The following is a 20,738-nucleotide window of genomic DNA, read 5'->3' as shown; positions in this document are numbered from 1 at the left end:
CGACTCACCTAAAACTACCTTACATCCATCCACCTATCGGCCGTGGAACAAACTCAATTTGGAACACTTGGAAACACAACTAACATCCAGTATAAATCTGGAAACCATAAATTCTGTTCAGAATCTATATGAGTGGCTACAGGAAGCTTTTGAAATCCTGATACCACTCAAAACCACACAACAGAACAAAAGAAAAAAAGCGCCTTGGAGAAACATAGAAATAAAAGACATAAAACAACAAATTAGAAAGCTGCAACGTACCTGGCTCAAAACAAACGCCAAACAAGACACACTTCACCTGCAGAAAATTAACAGATTATATAAGTCTGCTATCAAAAAAGCTAAGAAAAGGTACTACTCAGACAGAATTCAAAACGCTAAATGTGCAAATGAAGAATTCTATAAAATACTCAAATGAATTTCGAAAACCAAATTGCCTAGAAGGAACTCATCCTGTTACTCAAGATTTCACAGACAAACTGGCAAATCATTACACGCACAAAGCAGAAACGTTGGACTTGTACTTAGAACAGAAACAAAGCACCAGCACTAACCCTTGTACAAAACAACGATCCAAGAATGCTCTAATCAAGCCTCTCCGTTCCTTCCAACACATCTCACACGATGAATTTATGGACCTGGTCAAAGCAAGCGGGCCTGCCGGCAGCCCTTCTTACCCCTGTCTGCCACAAACTTTCAAGACAATTCTTTTAACAACCTCTGCTGCCATTCCAGTAAGAAGAATCATCAACGATTCCTTAACTACTGGAATATTTCCAGAAGAGCTCAAAAAGTCATACATACGCCCTTTACTGAAGAAAACAAACTTGGACCCGCTGAACCCTGACAACTACAGACCCATTACAAAATGGACCTTTCCTGGGCAAACTGATAGAAAGAGCAGCTTTCGCCCAGATGTCACAATTCATTGAAGAGAATGACATACTTTCAGATTTCCAAACAGGATTCAGTCCGGGTAGAGGCACTGAATCTGCCCTCCTTGCCATCTGGGATGGCCTAAAGAAAACAGTTGACTGCAACGGGGTTCCTGCGCTACTCCTCTTGGACCTCTCAGCTGCCTTTGACACGGTTGACCATGACACTCTGAAACAAAGACTTTATGAAGCCGGCATAGAGGGAACTGCTCTAGACTGGATCGAGTCCTACCTTCGAAACAGAACTAATGTCATCCACACCCCACCTTTCTCGTCCAAACCGTACTCCACAAAAGCAATGGTCCCTCAAGGTTCTATCATCTCGCCCATGCTTTTCAACATCTACATGAACTCTTTACCAGTACAGATCAATACATTTCACCTCACGTGCTACAACTATGCAGATGACACACAAATACTCCTTCAACTGGAATGCCCCAAAGACATTGGAAAATCACCAATTTTCAGCTGTCTCAGAGCCGTGGATCAGTGGATGACTTGGAGCTATCTCAAATTGAATGCTTCAAAAACTGAAATACTCACGTGTGGCGATTGGAAAAATTACAACCCGCTTGCCGCATGGCCTGATGAACTGCGATCACTGCCTAAAGTATTGAAGGACGTAAGAAACCTCGGAATGACCATGGACTCCAAGCTGTAGATGAATGTCCAAGTGGATAAACTAGCAAGATCAAGCTTTGCTACTATAAAACGCTGCAACAAATTTTCCCTAATTCGGGATTTCCACACAAGGTCCAAGCTACCATCTCCCTTGTTCTATCCAAACTCGATTACGCCAATAGCCTCTACCACGGATCACCTTTAACGACCATGAAAAGACAACAACGGATTCAGAACTCGGCTGCCAGACTACTCTTGCATATCAAACCACGAGACCACATCTCCCCTGCCTTGAAAGCCCTGCATTGGTTACCGGTTGCCAGAAGGTTCACGTTCAAGCTGCTTTGTATTACCCACAAAGCAATACATGGAATAGGACCACTCTTCATCAGGAATAAAATCACCAAACACAATCAACAAAGGAACCTCCCTCTAAAGGAGCATTTTGCCTCAAAATCCCACCATAAAAGAAAAAAACCATGGGTGGCACATCCTTCACTGTTCAAGCAGCCAAACAATGGAACTCTTTACCACCCAACATAAGATCCACCGACAACCACCTTATCTTCAGAAAACTGCTCAAGATCTGGCTCTTCCCCACATAAGGACCATACGGAAAAAGAAATTTACAGCATATCCCTCTGTATATAAGCATTTGTTTTCACTATAGATATGTACCTATATTTGTGTATTACTTTATAAAACATGTAAAATAATTATGTTGTTAAGAGAAAATAAAAAATAAAATAATAATAATATTAATAATATTCATCAATAAATAAAAATCATCTTTGGTCTACATGTACATACTTCCATTGTGCATCTATGTACCTTCCATGTACTTGGATCTGTGTGTCTGTTACTTTTTCTCCTGAAAAAGCATATCCAATGCACTACCCTATTTCTCATCCTGTGCCTCTATCAATATATTTAATCTAAATATACTTACTTCCTTTATGTATCTATATACTTTCAATGTACTTATGGATCTATATATTTATCACTTCCTTCTAATTTAGCATTTCCAATGCACTAGCCTATTTCTCAGCCTATACTTCGCTCTATATATCTTCTAGCCCAACCTTCTGACTCCTCTCAAACTTCTTTCTGCTACTCCTTCTAATGCACTACCCTATCTCTCATCCTATACATATATCAATATATCCACTTTCTCATTTATCTCAAACCCCATACCACTACTATGATCACCAAAATAACCCTTTCTAGACTCTCTCCTGCTCTACCCCTCCTTGCATCATCTGACACCTCTTTTTACTACACCGATCCCCTAAAATAAACCTTTCTAACTTTCTAAACTCTCCACTCTGACTCCTTCCCTCCAAAACTCCTTTTTACTCATCCAAAAGCCTCTTCCTACTGCTAAGACCTTAAAAAAACCAAGCATTTACAATGCAATGGTCTCGGCATTATTAAAGGTAGAGCTATTGGCATTGCTCATGACATTTTTTTTCATTTTTTTAAAAAACATAAATAAATGGTATTGTCATTTACAATGGCAATAGGTGAGTATTAGAGAGTAGTAGAGAGTATTCGCGGGCACAGAGCCACACACACACAGACAGAGCTGCGCACACACACACAGACAGAGCCGCGCACACACACACAAACAGAGCCGCGCACACACACACAGACAGAGCCACGCACACACACAGACAGAGCCACGCACACACACAGACAGAGCCACGCACACACACAGACAGAGCCACGCACACAGAGGCGTAGAAAAACCGGGATGACAAGCAGGGAACAGAGGCAGAGAAAAACCGGGGGAACAGAGGCACAGAAAAACCGGGGGAACAGAGGCAGAGAAAAACCGGGATGACAAGCAGCACAGCTTGTGCTTAGTAACCCAGTACAGAGAGCAGACACCCTGCTTTTTCAGATGTAAACACTTGCAACACCACAATCCTCATCCAGCAACGAAAGGCTGGTTGGACAAAGAATACCGTATATCAGATGAAAGCAAGTACAATGCCACAATCCACGCATAGTAACCGAGCCGAGCTCTAAGGAGGAGGTACCCAGACCAGTAATCAGATGTAAGGTAGAAAACCACAGTTGAATTGAACTTTGTGCAGGAACATGACACTAACATCCTAGATGTAAAAATGTGCAGCAGCGCACTCTGTACTGTCAGCAAAAAGATGTCTTTGCTTGCATTCCAGATGTCAAAATAGGGAACGCCACAATGCCTGCATATCAGCTGTGTCGTGTCCAACAGAGCTATAATAGACTGGGTCCGCAGAGAGATGACCACATTAAATGTCAGATCCAGCTACAATACCTGTATATTAAGCCAGTAGAACTCTGCAGAAGACTGACCACACTATCATTTTCAATCCTTGAACAGGCAGGAGCTATGCGCAGAAAAATGTACAACACAGCAATCCCTGTATTATTGCAGATCAGGGACCCTGTAATAATTGGAGATTAGTGGCGCCTGCAAAAAGTGACCACAATGAAGATTCTTATATGTACACAATCACGAACCGTGTGCAGGGACAGACCAGTTGTGTCTGCAGAAGGATAGGAAGATGTGCACAATGGATATGTACATTTGCAATGCCAAAAACCCCATTGAGTAAGAGACCAGTCCTCTCTGCCGGAAACTAACAACGTGTGCAGTTCAGTTACATACACGTGCAACACCAAGGACTGGCGAGTCCTCTACAGAAAATGCCTGACACTTACATTTCTGATTTAAACACGTGCCTCACCACAATCTTTCTACAGTGACATACTAGTGTTCTATGCAGAACAGCAACACCATTTGCCTCTCAGATATTAAACTATCACCACTCTTTCCTGACTCCCCTTAATCCACTACCATCTATTCCACTCAATGGCCTGAACATCATTTGTACCCATTTAAAATCTGAGTACAGCAATCATCACTAGTAAATGACCAGTTAACCTTTGCATGGGCCTGCCTCCAGACACCACAATGTGTTGTGTTTTCTTTGTAGCTTTTGATCCGTTTAAGGTAGACACTTTTTTGTTGAAATCTGTAAATTATACAACAAATGATGGATTATGTGGCAAATGCTGTTAATTCACAATTATAAGGAAAACACTACTGCCACAGAATCTCATAATTTACTCTATAGCTAAAGTTGTTTAGTGGCTTTAGATATTAAGACATGAATTACACTGAAAAGGAAAACAATGAAGATTTCTGCAATAAATTGGTTTACCATATGCACTTGAGATTACCTGTTTTGCTGACACTGAGTGGCTGTGCTGGTCTTTTTTAGTGATAGATGTTTCAGCACAAGAAACAGAGGCACCAAGCAATCACAGAATCGCAGCCAGTTCCATTTCCTGCCAGAAAGGCCAGGCGTGCAATCAATCCCCACTCTCCTTCAGGAAACACCAGCATACACATCAAAACCACACAAGAGTCCGGCAGATATTTCCCATAGTTGGGGAGTGCTGGTGTGTCCTTTCCCGTGTAGCAGCAATGTCTCATCTTTTTCTGTTATTGCTGGAGCTTATGTGTAAAGAAAACATGTCTGTAGGGGACACACAGTGCTTAGTATGTGCATGTAGTTATCGCGTTCTTGGAGACCAGAAGCACTTATTTTTCATCATCAGGCTTTGATCCAGAGCAAAAGGTAGAAAAGGGCAAAGGAAGAGCAGTGGAAGGTAGGGAAACAGCCACAGGATACACCTTAAAACACATTTTATACTCTTTTTAGGTCTTGCCTAAAGAGATAAAAGCCTCTTGTGGACCAGACATGTACAGCAGGTATACAGCATAAACATTTGTTGCCTTTTATTGTCACTCTGTTTTGCTTACTTATTTCATGGCTTGCCTTCCTCTTCCTGTTTGTCCGTCCCCCGGAACATATCTTCTTTACCATCCTTTTGATCTGGTATCTTACGGAAGGACTGGGGACATATTATTACACTGTTGGAATGGCGAAAGCCCTGCACATGAATAAGAATATACAGAATTAAGAAGCCACACTCTTGATTTCTTTCACGGAATTGTACTGAGACGCAGAGATCGTCCCCTACAGAAACCCACTGCAGGTTGGAAGTATCACCTCAAAACACAAACGACCGCATAACTTCAAAGAGCCTTGAAAAAGTCGTGGGTTACATTCCCAATACGACGAAACACGTGTTGGCTGTGAAAGTTCAAGAATAAAACTTCACAAGAAACAACCGGATGATACTGACGCAATTTATTTCTGAATGCAAGAATGTTGAATGCACAATTTTGAAAATACTGAAAAGAACTTGTTTTTTTACGTGTGCTAAGGAGTTTCTTTACCATCCTTTTGATTGACTGACTTGTATCCCCCCCACTGCTCACATTTTAGGAACTTTTCCATGAGAATGCACCCACGATGACATCATCCGTGCATGAAGCACTGTTTCCGTACTTCACATGCATACGCTTCCTGAATCCCTGCCACGCCCACCTGCCCAGCCCCATGGGTGCCCAACTGGTGCTGCTTCAAACGGTGTCTACTGCTGCCACCCCCTCGCCTCCTGTGTCCTTCTACCTCTGACTTTCTGGCCTTCGCTTCCCCACCCAGACCCTTTACTTTAGGCTCTATCCCCACAACCCCATTACAACGTAGGTTCCAAAATTTCGACTGCCGAACTCTCTACCCTTAAATAGCCTCATACAAAAATATTGTCTTGTATTTACCCCCTAAATCCAGCGAAATTCACATCCTAAACGTTTCGGGATAGAGTTAATTGTACGCTCTAGCTCAGGTCCCTGTCTTTTCAGGAGGTCCCACACGTGTGACGTCCACTGACTGGAAACATAAGGGGCGTGCAGCTGGTTGGTCCTTAAGTACTACTAGATTGCCACCTTTGATATTAATTGAATGTTTTAATTTGTTCTTTGTAATTGCATTTTTGTAATTGTATTATGTTGAATATGAATTATGATTTTAATATGTTTAATTAAAAAGAAATATATAGTTTTATAATAGATTTTTGTCTTACATGTTTCCTTCTTGCAATCCTGTTTCCCTTACTGTTGTTGTGTGATTGCCTAGGATTAATATACGCATATGGTCCTTAAGTAAACACATCGAATGGCTAAACTGTTGTAAACAGGCTCCATATTTTTTCCAGTAGCGTGTCTTAGACTGCTGACACATGCAACATGTGTCACTGCTGACTGTAAGTGTGTGAAGTAACGTGAACATAAAGAAACTGCCTGCACCACAGCTGTGCAGCATGCATACAGTAGAGTAACATCCAAAAAGCCTCACTGCAGCCAGTCCGCCACAACGCAGGACATATGTTATTTTATACCAGCGGGCACACGTTGATGGTACCTACCAGTTTCCTGAGCCCATGATGCAGACCTTGAGAGGCGGCATGTTTCTTCTCTCCCTGGCGATGAGCACTAAGTGACTTTCCCTCGGTGCCCAGCAGCAGTGGAGTGAGTCAGCCGCTACCGCCTCGCCTGCCTGCGTCTCTCCTTTTCCCTCTTCACCCAGTGTGCCTGCTCCATGCCTTGGCATGCAGCGATAACCATCAGCACTTCCTGGCAGAGCCCTGCAGGGAGGCGTCCTCGTTTGATCCTGCTTGGCTGGAGGCTGAAAACAAGAAAAAAAAACGGCGGCCGCGAAGCTCCGAATATTTTGGAATCGGGGGAGTGTTTATTGCTGAGTAACAGATGACGTCACAGATAGAAAGAACGCAAAAAACACGCCCCCGAAATCCAAAAAAGATGGGGCTTAAAGGGAGTGATGCCCCTCTCCTCCAATGGCTGGCCTCCGTTTAGGAAGCCAGCCAATGGAGAAGAGGGGCGGGTTCCAACCCCCTCTAAGAAACATAAAATCTTCGGCTCCGCCCACTGCTACGCAATGCGAAGGTCCTCGACCTAAAAAAACCTTCACTCTTTTATCCCTCCACTATCCTTTTCAATAAAAAATTAACAGACTAACATGTTCACTTCTCAAATTCCATATTCCATATTCAACTATACTAATATACTGCCCAAATAACTGAATAACATATAACATATCTACTACTCAAATTACTTCATATTTATACTATACTCATTTTCAACACTAATCCTTATGGGTTCCGGAGTGGCATGCTACTCGCCAGAAAAGCGCTTCAACACCCATCAGGGGTAACAAGTGCTATATGAATGCGAATCTTTCTTCAACTTTTATACATCCGCTATCCTTCTCACTCCAAGTAAGCAGCGGACAGCAGCAGACAGTCTGAGAGCTGCAGCAACCGGTGTGCAGCAAAGCCGCCGCCGCCATCGCGACAGAGAAAGAACCAGGAGACCGGTGCCGGAGCCGGAGCAGAAGACCTGAGCCGTCGCGGCCGCCGCGGCCGCCGCAGCCCGCAGCCACAACACGGCGGCAAAGGGAGAAAGGAGAAAGGAGACAGCGGTGAAAAGCGGATTGCGGTAAGCACACAGCACACAGCAGCACCCTTCCCCGCCGCAACCGCCCGCAACCACCGCCACCGCTAACTGCCCGCCACGGCCTCACCTGTCATGCAGCCGAGCAGCCAACTGGAGTAACTTGGCGGGCGGCCCGCACCTTCACTCGCAGTTACCGGAGGCACCTCAGAAAAGCGTCACAGTGAGGCGGGGAGTGAGAAGCGAACGGCAGGCAGGTAAAATCCTGCAGAACATTGCCTCACCCCCTGCTTCTCCCCGCCGCGACCGCACGCCTGCCACAGCCACCTGCCACAGCGCCTGTCACCTGCTGCAGTGCCAGTGAGAGAGATCGACGAGCGGATCGAGCGGATCCCACGTGCTGCCAGCCGAGGCCATAGAAGCCGCAGGCAAACATCAGGCAAGTGGCAAGCAAGCAAGCGATAATAGCCAACCGTTCACCAGCCAAAGCAGCCAAGGGCAAATCCGGCGTGAGCCTCCCACTTGAAACCGGAAAACACCACAGAAAGCGGAAGCAAGCGGCCGGCCGCCAAGAAAAACATCGCAGCCCCCCACTGCCCCCCACTGCCTACACCCCCCCGCCGCCTTCCCCCAGCATGAGCCGCTGAAGCAGCGGATTTCGCCTGGGATTTTTGCCCGGGACCTGGGCGCAGGGGGGTAGCTGGAAGCATCAGGGGGAAAGTGCAGCTGGGGGGGTTCAGGACTGCCTTCAGAGGCCAGGGCTGCCCAGGCACAGCAAAGACCCTGCTGGTACCAACCCCATAACTCCTCATAATCCCTCAGTGGGCCAGGAGGCCAGGCGACCAGTGGGTCAGGGGCCTAGCGCTCCCCGCTCTAACGTGGGCTAAGAGCGCGACAGGAGCACATCACAGCATCCAGCACCCAGCACCACCAAGTGCAGGTCAGTGCCAGAGCCAGAACCAGTGCCCTAAGCACCAAAACTCAAAACTACAACCTGCAACTTGCAACTTGCATCCCCCCCCCAGCACAAGCCCTGGACTCGCAGCAGCAGCCGCAGGGAGCCCAGTGCACTTTTCAATCCAGCAGGAAACTCTTGGAGTCCCCTATAGACTCCCACAGACTCCATCCACTACCTGGGCTCAACCGAGTAGCAGCAGCCTAGGAGCCGGCAAGTCACTCAAAACCAACCCTAAAATGAGGACCAGAAACTCTACTCTAATCCAACCCCAGGAGAGGCCCCGGCCACACAGCTCCGCCAAGAGACGGAAGGCGAAGCTATTTTACCCCCCAATATTAGAACTAGGGGGATCTTATCAAGGCCCAGGGCCCTGGGATGGGGATCACTCAGGTGCAGCAGGAGCGACAGGAGCAACGCCAACTTTTCCGGTACCTCACATTGACTTCAACGTGGAACCGCCGGCCCCTTCCTCCCCAGCCCATCCCACGACTGACTACACGGGGAAGCCCTATAGCTCCCCGAAGCTGAAAGCGCTCAAGGCCAGGCTCTCCACCAAAGAACGCTCAAATTGCTCCACTGGGATTAGAGACATAAGAAGTTTTTTGAACCCTAAACCGTCCTCTCCCTCCGCCTGCCCCAGGTCTCTGGCCAGCTCACCTACTACAAAAGTAAAGGAGGAAGGGCCGAGCCCTACACAAATAAGTCCCCGGGCCAACAGGATCCCCCTCTCACCAACAATACTTACCCTCCCGCACGGAATACCCCCCAAATCTAAGACCTCGGATATGGCGGCACTGGGGCCCACCCACCCAAACCTCACGGCCCAGACTCTTCCCCCGCCAGAGGACCGACCTTGGAGCAGCCCTCCTTCAACCAAAACAAATATGCACGACACTTCCGACAGTACTCACTTCGACAAGAAAGGAGGCATAAATTCCCCTTCCACAGCGATGCATACAGATTTGACCTCCGGCCCCCCGCGACAAAGGAAGGTGCAACCCGACAATCATTCGACAGGACCCTAATCCACCCATTGAACTTACCAGTACCTGGCCACCCGGAACACGACAAAACATCCCTGGCATCGCCCTCTGACAGCGGCCCCGCAAACACAAGCCATCTATCACTTATTAGTGAAGCCCTAGTCTCAATGACAGGAGCAGCGATAATGCACGCGGACAAGCTTGATGTGCAGATTAACATCCTACAAATAGTGGCAAACTTGATATCTGGGATAGACTCAAAACTGGACAACTTGAATGCCCTGATACGCAGAGCACAGGACAGCACACAATTCAAGCCAGAGCCATGCAGTTGCAGCCCGATCCTGCACAGCCTTGAAAAACTTCCAAATATCATGACCACCTTGATAGAGGACCTCAAGGGCGAGGTAAACAAAAAAAACGGCCAGAAGAGCATGCCTCCAATCACACAGGGTCTCGCCCAGGCACACTCCATGGATAATAGCCCAGCATATCCTTGCCCAAGCAGCTCGGAAAAGCATGCTCAACTGGCTTCGCCAAAAGCTGGTGGAATAAGAATCACCCTGACCAAGGTCGAAAGCCACGCCCGCAACAAACTTTTAAGCCACCCAGTCCTGGGTCACAAAACCTGTCAAGGAAAAACAAGAAAAAACTAAGAAAACTCAACAAGGAGAAGAAAAATAACGCATATGCCACCAGCGCTATTCACAATTGGTTACGACCCAATAAGCAGCCTCCCGATAACATCTTCACAGACGAAACACCTAACCTGGCAGACCCAAAACATACCGCAGAAGTTATCGGTCCATCTACTGGAAACTTATACACACTCACCTCAACTAAGGAACCAAGTTTGCTACCTCTCCCAGCGGCCCCTCAACCAGCCACAGCGCCAATAACACAAAAACAAGCGCATGAATCACAGCTAAACAGCCACGATGAAGCCACGCAACACAAGCAGGAGCCCATCCAAACCAGCTTTAAGAACCCAGCGCAAACCAAGTTTCCAACGAGCGGAGCATTTGACTCAGACAACTCAAAAACCACCAACGACACCATTGGAGACTTCCAGAGCGCCCACCTAGGGTCAACATCCCTCAAACTGGAGCATGCCGTCTATAGGCCACGAAATAAGAACCACCCACCCAGCATAACGCCCACGGAGGCACCTCAACTTTCAACAGGGTCAAACCAGCAGACAAACTTTTACCAGCCCGGTCCGACAATGCCACCTCCAATCGAGACCCAGGGAAAAATTTGGCTCAACGAGGCCAGCTCAAGTCAAGCAAATGCCAAGGACCGGAAAATACTGTTATACCCTGAATACACCTCGCAAGGAAAATGGGACATCCTCAACCGAAGTAACCTTTTAACACTCTGCGCAAACATCCCGGGACTGGAAGGTATAAATACCAAAGACATCGAAACCATCTCCTTCCTTCCCCCGGATGCGGAGGAAAAAAACGAAACTACGGAACTAACCTTCAACAGCCCAGACCAGGCGGAGGCACTGAGGAACCAACATTCCCTACTGGAAAGCTGGGGCATAAAGATAAAGGCAAAGCCGGCACAAAAATACCCTTCAATCTTAAAAACCTTTAATCCACACTTTAAGCCGGACAACCAGGTACAGGGAGTGGCTGACTTTACACGCATAAACGCTTCTTCCACCCACCGGCCAAAAGCCGCGTCCGTCCTTCAGGGGTGCAAAGGCAGCACAAACAACAGCTCAATCAATGGAACCCCAGTCAAGATCACAACCAACCCCAGTCAAGGGAAACGACTGTGCATAACTAGGGGTCACGAAAGCAACAACTGGTCCTGGCTGTCATCAGCACTAAATTCTAGCCCCTAATACACTTTGCCCTGCAAACTTAGACGGAACTCCTCAACACACTGCCAGTGAGCGAGTAAAAACTTTTAAAAAAAAGAAAACTACCGAGAGTTTAAAAATACTGACGTGGAACGTCTCAGGACTCAAAAAGCTGCTACTAAACCCAGTTGCGGTGAAATTCTTGGAGGAAGCAGATATTATATGCACACAGGAAACTTGGCTGATCCAACCGCTGTCGCTAAGAGGATACGCAGAATATAGCAAAGCAGCAAAAAAGACCAATATATTCGGAAGACCCTCAGGGGGGACTTGCATCTACATAAAACACTCACTGAATACCGAATTCATGGAACTCCATAATCAACCAGACACCTTTCAGGCGGGCATCCTGAAATTCCCCCACTCCACCAATGGCATTGCCCCCATACTACTAATCAATATCTACCATAACCCACAGGAGAACACATCTAACTCGCCTTCACTCGCAAACCATCTCGAAACTTTACTGCTATGCCATCCATCATTAGACAGCATTATCCTCGGTGACTTCAACATCCACAACATAGGGGCCTTTACCGAGCAAAACCAACAGCGTGGGGCGACTAAAGCATTGAATGATCTTTTAAAATCTTACAAACTGGCGACGGCCCACACACTGCTCTTAAAGAACACCCCGGGAGCCTTGATCGGTCACACGTACAACAATAAAACGACGATCGATTATATCATCTTAAGCGACAAATTGCTTGACAAAATGACAAACTTCACGGTTCACCATCGCAACGAGAGCGACCACGCAGCTCTAACAATCACTATGAACCTATCAGTGAAATTACGCTACAATCCTGCATGCATCGGGGCATCGGACGGCCAAGAATTAATAAAGCTGCCTAGAAGAATCAAATGGGGACAGGTAGCCACCGCAACTTTTAACAACTGGGAAAACACGTGGGCAGGCTGGCCCCCGCGCAAATACAACCAGGAGGCAATAGCAACATGGGAAGGAACCACCCTGACCCTAGCGGCAGAACTCCGGGGATGCGGGGACAAACCTAGGGCAATTCACTGGCACCCTCCGACGGCCTTCGGATTCAATGTAGAAATTAAAACAAGTGCTAAGGACTTAAACAAAAAACGAAAAGCCCACAGTAAAAACCGCATAACCGAAAACAAAATTCAACTGCAGGAGGCCGCAAAGAGCCACTCCAAAAAAGTGTGGGCTGCAAAGCGTAATCACTGCGAGGCACAGTGGCTAAAAATCTTCAAACTGTTGAGCCCTGGTAAATCACAAGAGTTCTGGAGCTACATAAGCCATCTTGGTCGAGGCACAAACCATAGAGAAAACTCCCTTGAGGCATCGGTCTGGGTCTCTCACGTAAAAGCGCTCTACTATGAAGAAGGACCAACCACCCAGCCACACAACACGCCTCCACCAAAAGTGAATTCAGTCACAATCACCGACCTAATGCCCCCCCCCGGAAAATCTCTAGTGTCCAAAATATTTAAAAAAATCAGAGCAAACGGCGTCCGGGCCCTAACGGCCTCCCAGGCCACTTGTTCAAATCAAATATTGAATTCTGATCCGAAAATCTGACCTACTTGTTTTCTGACTGCTGGCAATCGGGGGCCGTGCCCGACTCATGGCGAGGCTCACTCCTGCACCCAATTCATATGAAAAGGGACCAAATCGGATCCAACAAACTACCGCATGATCGCCCTGTTGGACATCGAGGGCAAAGCCTACGCAAGTGCCATCTTGAAGGACCTCACAGACTGAGCAAGTGAAGAAAATCTTCTGCCATTCTGTCAAACCGGCTTCAGACCAGGTTCCTCGACTGTAGATAACATCACAGCACTCTCTTACCTAGTCAGTCGAGCACGGCTATGCAAAAGCCTCCCATTATTCACCTGCTTCATCGATTACTCAGCGGCGTTCGATGGAGTAGACCGCACCATCTTATGGAGAAAGTTGGTCCATTGGAACATCGACCCCTCTTTGCTAAGAGCGATACAATCCCTCTATCAAAACACCTGGGTAAGAATCAAACTCTCTAATGAATCTGCAACCGACAAGATAGACACGAACCGTGGCTTAAAACAAGGGTGCATGTTGGCGCCCCTGCTGTTCAATTTATATACAGCAGACATGGAGATGGCCTTGACTGGGGCCGCCTTAGCAACACCAAAGATCGGGGCAATCAAAATACATTTCATGCAGTACGCGGATGATCTCGTAATCCTGGATCACACAAAAATAGGACTTCAAAAGGCACTCACTGCTTTGGCAATATATAACAACAAAAACAGGCTGGTAGCAAACCCGACCAAGTCAAAAATAGTCATCTTCGGGCACTATCCCAAAAAAAAAGAGCAAAATGGAGCCTCGGCCACCTGACTTTGGACAGCATCCAGAAATACGTGTACCTAGGGGTCTCCTTCCATGAATCGGGACTGTGCGGCTCCCACTTAAAGAAAATCCAGGGTAAAGGGAAGACCATCACCTTTGCCCTATGCAAACTACAAGCCTCCCTACACAGCCCATCAGCAATTGCCATCCAAAGAGTCCTCAAGGCCAAGTTAATCCCGGCCCTAAACTACGCACAACAGGCGTATCCAGGCAAACTGAATAAGGAGATGGAAAAAATTCACTGCTGGGCATACAAGAGACTGTACCATCTACCGAAATGCACAAGAAACACTCTAATTCGCCTGGAATTCTGCCTTAACCAACAAACGCTGGAAGAGATGGCAGCCCTAAGTAAATATTACTACCTCACAACAGCGGCACGCGATAACACACTGAAGGCCGTCTTGAAATACATCTTTATTGAACCAGGGAACCCCTGGTCAGCCATCCTTGAAACAGCCAAAATGCAACTGAATCTGGCGATTGAGTCGTGGAACCCAGATCTTGTCAATTACACGACCATCAAATACGTGACAAAAAAGCAAGTGCGTGCATGCTCCCGGGACCTGGACCTGGAGTCCCTCACGAAAAGAGCCTTTCACGAGTCCCTATGCCTGCCGCATACCGCGCATAACCCCCGAAACCATCTCACGCAGGCCGTGGGCCTTTCAGCACTCCACAAGATTCTCGCCTACAGACTGCACCCCCTGCCGCTCAAAGAACTTTATCACCCGGGAAAAGCAGGCACGGGGCCTCGGTAATGCAGACTCTGTAATTATAAACGTGAATCATTGGCCACTATTCTGCTGCCCTGCCCTACGTGTACCCCGCACCCTCTACCTCAGGCCCATTCTTAGGGACGCCGGGTCACGTACAGCTAAGGAAGCAATCCATCAACTATTCACCTTGAGCATAGTAAAACAGATGGCCTCATTTGGAAAATTCATACAACAGACCCGGTCCGAGTTGATGGCCGCCAAGGTCACGCAGGAATAGAGACTTTGTTGTGGGGCATCGGGTGGCCCGCCCCGATCCCGGACTGAGTGTGTCCTTCTGAACTTTGATAACTTGCCTGCAGAAACACCTTTGGTCTTAACTTTTGTAATTTTATACTTTGGTTTTAATGTAATGGTTTTAAGTAACCACACAATAAAATGATTCATTCACTCCAAGTAACAGACTAATATCCACCACTGAAATTACCTCATATTTCACCATATTAATTCACCACTAATCCTTTATAGGCTTCCTGAATAGCATGCATCAACAAGCGAGTGATAAATAAATACAAACCTTTGTCCTCCTCTATCCTTCTGCTATCATTCCAAATCCAAATAACTGACTAACCTATCCACCACTTAAAATGTACTTGCATGTTTCACTATACTAATTCAACACTAATCATCTATGGGTCCCGGAGTAGCGTGCTACCCGCCGAAAAAGCGCTTCGACGCCTCGTCAGGGGTAGTAAGCGCTATATACATGCAATTACAATGCAATGCAATATGGTCACCGTGTTTGCCTCGCCTTTGGAACTCTACTCTGCTGTGCACCTTAGAAAAGGGGTTTCACTTCTACAAGGAAGCGAGGCGCTAACATACCTCGACTCTCCCAATACATAACTAGACACCACATTCCACGTCAACAAAACTAATAGCAAGCAGGCTTATGTTTATTGCCTCTATAAATGCCCGATAGTACACACCACGCCCAAACTGATAAGCTCCAAATCGGACTTGGAATCGGCTTTCCTGTAAATCCGGTGGTGTGTATACTTCCTTCTCGTCGAGCCACGTTCTGCATCTTAGCAACAAGGAAGTTGGGCCTCGGAAAATACACAGGAGAAAGACGCCTGCAGCAAGCAGCAGGCGCTCAGTATGAAATGCTTTACCAACACTAGCTGCAGGCTCCAAGTCGGTGTAACTTCAGTGTGAAGGCAATAAGGTAAGGCAAGGCTCAGCACTGTCTGCACCTCTACGCGGAACACAGGTATGCGTCCTTTGAGGGGTTCTCTGTCGACAGTACTTCCGGTTTACGTTAACCATTGCTCCACTTCAAATCCTAAGTGTAATCGAACTTGGATGTGTCTGCTTACAACAAAAAATAATTAAAAGTGTGAAAGCAGAGGAGAATGCTGTTTTTTTTTAGGTCAGCGCTGTGAGGTGGGTCTTGCTGGGACGCTTCATACCAGCAGGTGTAAATATAATTGTCAACTTCTTTACTCACAAATACAAGTTAAGTCAGGCATTTAAGAGCGTGATCGTATTAAGATGAATGCACAATGAACGTTTTCTGGTGGGTGATCTAATTTTGAAAAGTGGGTGATCGCATTAAGACCTTTTGGTTTCAGGAGGGCGTCCAGAAAAGATGCCAAATGTGGGTGAGTTGACAGGTATGTGTAAACAGCCCCTCATGATAACTGTATCCGAGCTCATGGAGTGATAAGGTTAAAAACAAAAAAAAGAATGAGCAAATCCTAGATGCATCTGAGAAGTAAGGACAACTAACAGGTTAAATTCAGACAAGCGCCAATTCTCATCAGAGACTTCAAGTCGCACTCATTGTGACCAAGTCTCTCAGATTTGGAGATCAGGTTATGCTCTCACTCATAGTATGCTAAGTGTCATTCTTGGTGAGAAGAGTGAAAACATGAACCCTAACTGTGACTGGCTTCAGAGCTCTTCTGGGAACAAAAGAGGCTTCTTGAAATGACTGCACTGCATGGCAGCCCTCCTACGGTCCTTCAGTTGGTGGGGCAGGTGCTCTATACATGGGACCACTGACATAATATCGAGGGACATAATATCGACAACCAAAAATATCGGCGACAAAATATCGACAGACAGAATATCGACTTTGTACCTACAAACAGGTAAGTACAAAAATATCGAGTAAAAAAATATCGTTTACAAAAATATAGTTTGTCAAAATATCGACTTTATTAAAAACAATGTTAAATTAAATTAATATTAAAAATTACTTACTAAAATATACTTAAAAATACTTAAATTACCTTATAATAATTAAATAATTAATTAAAGTTATACATTTTTTTTTACAATCATATTTGTTAAAACATATATATATAATAACATAAAATAATTAAAAAATATCCTTTATTATTACAGTAGGATAGCGGAAGTGTAAAATTACTATTCCCACTCCAGAGAGTGCAACAGTAGATAAGGCGTTGGATAGCGTAGAGGTAAAAATTACTATTCCCACTCAAGAGAGTGCAACAGTAGGGATAGCGTTGGATAGCGTAAGGGTAAAAATTACTATTCCCACTCCAGAGAGTGCAACAGTAGGGAAAGGGTTGGATAACGTAGGGGTAAAACTTACTATTCCCACTCCAGAGAATGCAGAATGCAACAGTAGGGAAAGGGTTGGATAGCGTAGGGGTAAAAACTTACTATTCCCACTCCAGAGAGTGCAACAGTAGGGAAAGCGTTGGATAGTGTAGGGGTAAAAATTACTATTCCCACTCCAGAGAGTGCAACAGTAGGGAAAGTGTTGGATAGCGTAGGGGTAAAAATTACTATTCCCACTCCAGAGAGTGCAACAGTAGGGAAAGCGTTGGATAGCGTAGGGGTAAAAATTACTATTCCCACTCCAGAGAGTGCAACAGTAGGGAAAGCGTTGGATAGCGTAGGGGTGAAAAATACTATTCCCACTCCAGAGAGTGCAACAGTAGGGAAAGCTTTGGATAGCGTAGGGGTAAAAATTACTATTCCCACTCCAGAGAGTGCAACAGTAGGGAAAGGGTTGGATAGCGTAGGGGTAAAACTTACTATTCCCACTCCAGAGAGTGCAACAGTAGGGAAAGCGTTGGATAGCGTAGGAGTAAAAATTACTATTCCCACTCCAGAGAGTGCAACAGTAAGGAAAGCGTTGGATAGCGTAGGGGTAAAACTTACTATTCCCACTCCAGAGAATGCAACAGTAGGGAAAACGTTGGATAGCGTAAGGGTACAAATTACTATTCCCACTACAAAGAGTGCAACAGTAGGGAAAGCATTGGATAGCGTAGGGGGTAAAATTACTATTCCCACTCCAGAAAGTGCAACAGTAGGGAAAGCGTTGGATAGCGTAGGGGTAAAAATTACTATTCCCACTCCAGAGAGTGCAACAGTAGGGAAAGTGTTGGATAGCGTAGGGGTAAAAATTACGATTCCCACTCCGGAGAGTGCAACAGTAGGGAAAGCGTTGGATAGCGTAGGGGTAAAAATTACTATTCCCACTCCAGAGAGTGCAACAGTAGGGAAAGCGTTGGATAGCGTAGGGGTGAAAATTACTATTCCCACTCCAGAGAGTGCAACAGTAGGGAAAGCTTTGGATAGCGTAGGGGTAAAAATTACTATTCCCACTCCAGAGAGTGCAACAGTAGGGAAAGGGTTGGATAGCGTAGGGGTAAAACTTACTATTCCCACTCCAGAGAGTGCAACAGTAGGGAAAGCGTGGGATAGCGTAGGAGTAAAAATTACTATTCCCACTCCAGAGAGTGCAACAGTAAGGAAAGCGTTGGATAGCGTAGGGGTAAAATTTACTATTCCCACTCCAGAGAGTGCAACAGTAGGGAAAACGTTGGATAGCGTAAGGGTACAAATTACTATTCCCACTACAAAGAGTGCAACAGTAGGGAAAGCATTGGATAGCGTAGGGGTTAAAATTACTATTCCCACTCCAGAAAGTGCAACAGTAGGGAAAGCGTTGGATAGCGTAGGGGTAAAAATTACTATTCCCACTCCAGTGAGTGCAACAGTAGGGAAAGTAGATACTTCATATATTATTTAAAAAAAATATATATATATATATTAATATCTATAAAAAATTAATTAAAAGTATTTAACACTTTAATATAATATAATAATTAATTAATTACGAATACTAATTTAATTTAATCATTACAATTCATTATCTATTAACACTAATTAATTACAAATTAACAATTAATTATTGAGTAATTAAACAGTTACTTAACGATTAAAATCTAATAAATAAACAAAAAAATTAACATATGTAATTAGTTATAATTAAATTACTTCCCACCCTATTCCCCTATGAACCCACAACCCGCTACAGAAATTAAATTACTTAAATTAACATAATTATCAATTAATCAATTAAATACAATTATTTGGCATTTAAAATGTAATTAATTACTAAATAAAAATTAATTAACAATTATAAACAAATACCAAAAAATAAATTTACATATTTAAATAATTATAATTAAATTACACTACATAAATTAACATATTTAATTAATTATAATTAAATTACTTCCCACCCTACTCCCCTATAAACCCACAACCCGCTACAGAAATTAAATTAGTTAAATTAACATAATTATCAATTAATCAATTAAATCAAATTAATTGGCAATTAAAATGTAATTAATTACTAAATAAAAATTAATTAACAATTAATTATAAACAAATACCAATAAATACATTTACATATTTAATTAATTATAACTAAATTACTTCCCACTCTATTCCCCTATAAAACCACAACCCGCTACAGAATTAAATTACGCAAAATTTAAATAACATTAAATTCATTAATTAAATTGCATTGTAACATAAATAAACACTTTTAACACATAAAATACACTATAAAAAAATCGATATTATTAAAAGTTCGATATTTTTCTTAACCTATATTATGTACTTCGATATTTTGACTATCTATATTTAAAAATCGATATTACATTACTTACCTTCAAAACGATATTTTTAATGTCTATATTCTGTCCATTCGATATTCTGTCCAGCCTATATTTTGTAGTCGATAGTATGTCCATTCGATATTTTGTAGTCGATATTTTGTCTGTTTACCCTATACATCATAGTGCTGCTCGGCTACTTTTGTATGCCACCGGTCTACTTTAGTAAGAATTTGCTTTTCTTTTATTCAATTTACATTTATTTGTACAATGTATGGAATATTTCAATAGAACAAACCTAGCCAAAAAGCAAAGGAGTGCAGCACAAGTCAAAATCGAAGGTAAATTTAGAGAGAAGTAGCTGGGTTGAGGATGGTTAATACAATGTGATGTAATGCTCCTATAGAGGTGTGCCATCACCCCTTTCCTAAATTGGAGCAGAATCGGGGCGGTCCTGACGCATAGAGGGATGTTGGTCAAGATACCGGGTGCATAGATAGAAAAGGACTACTGTCTTGTTTTTTTCTTTTTTATGGTTTTTAGCCTGCAGTATGCTGGTGCCCTACTTGTGTGTGTGTGTACCGAGAACCACCAGAGATGGTGCACTTGTCTGCAGAATAAGCGGGGGTGCTGGTCATAATTGCTTTGTAAATGATGCAGCTGAGTTTGACAATGGTGCTGGCCAGCCAGTGGAGTTATATCAATATGGGGGTGATGTGATCATATTTTGTTCAATCCCTGAATTAGCTGTCTTGTGGCATAAAGGATATCCTGAGGGACTGCTAGTGTGGAGTTTGGGAGGTTATGGAGCAGGACGTTAACACCATCCAAATGCAAGATGATGAGGGCTTGTACAGCAGTAATGCAGTCATTTTCTGTAAGGAAGATTTTCTGTCTTTGTTTTTTTGGCAATGTGCTGCTTGAGTTTGAGACTGATGGCTATGACCACAGTCATG

The 20,738-nt window shown here is 44.6% G+C and overlaps 1 protein-coding gene across 1 annotated transcript in view; it reads left to right on the top strand.

Moving 5' to 3' along the window:
* The first annotated feature begins 15,883 nt into the window (after positions 1-15,883).
* Positions 15,884-20,738, top strand: part of LOC147683539 (kyphoscoliosis peptidase-like) — a 462,798-nt gene continuing 457,943 nt past the window's right edge. Inside the window, exon 1 of the mRNA XM_086943931.1 lies at positions 15,884-16,058. The gene's annotated coding sequence lies outside the window, so the exon portion shown is untranslated. The remainder of the gene's footprint in view (positions 16,059-20,738) is intronic.

Source organism: Lissotriton vulgaris, chromosome 11, assembly GCF_964263255.1.
Source record: "Lissotriton vulgaris chromosome 11, aLisVul1.2, whole genome shotgun sequence".
In the NCBI taxonomy this organism is placed as follows: Eukaryota; Metazoa; Chordata; class Amphibia; order Caudata; family Salamandridae; genus Lissotriton; species Lissotriton vulgaris.
Note: the sequence above shows the minus strand (reverse complement) of the source record. Positions and strands in the feature narration are given on the sequence as shown.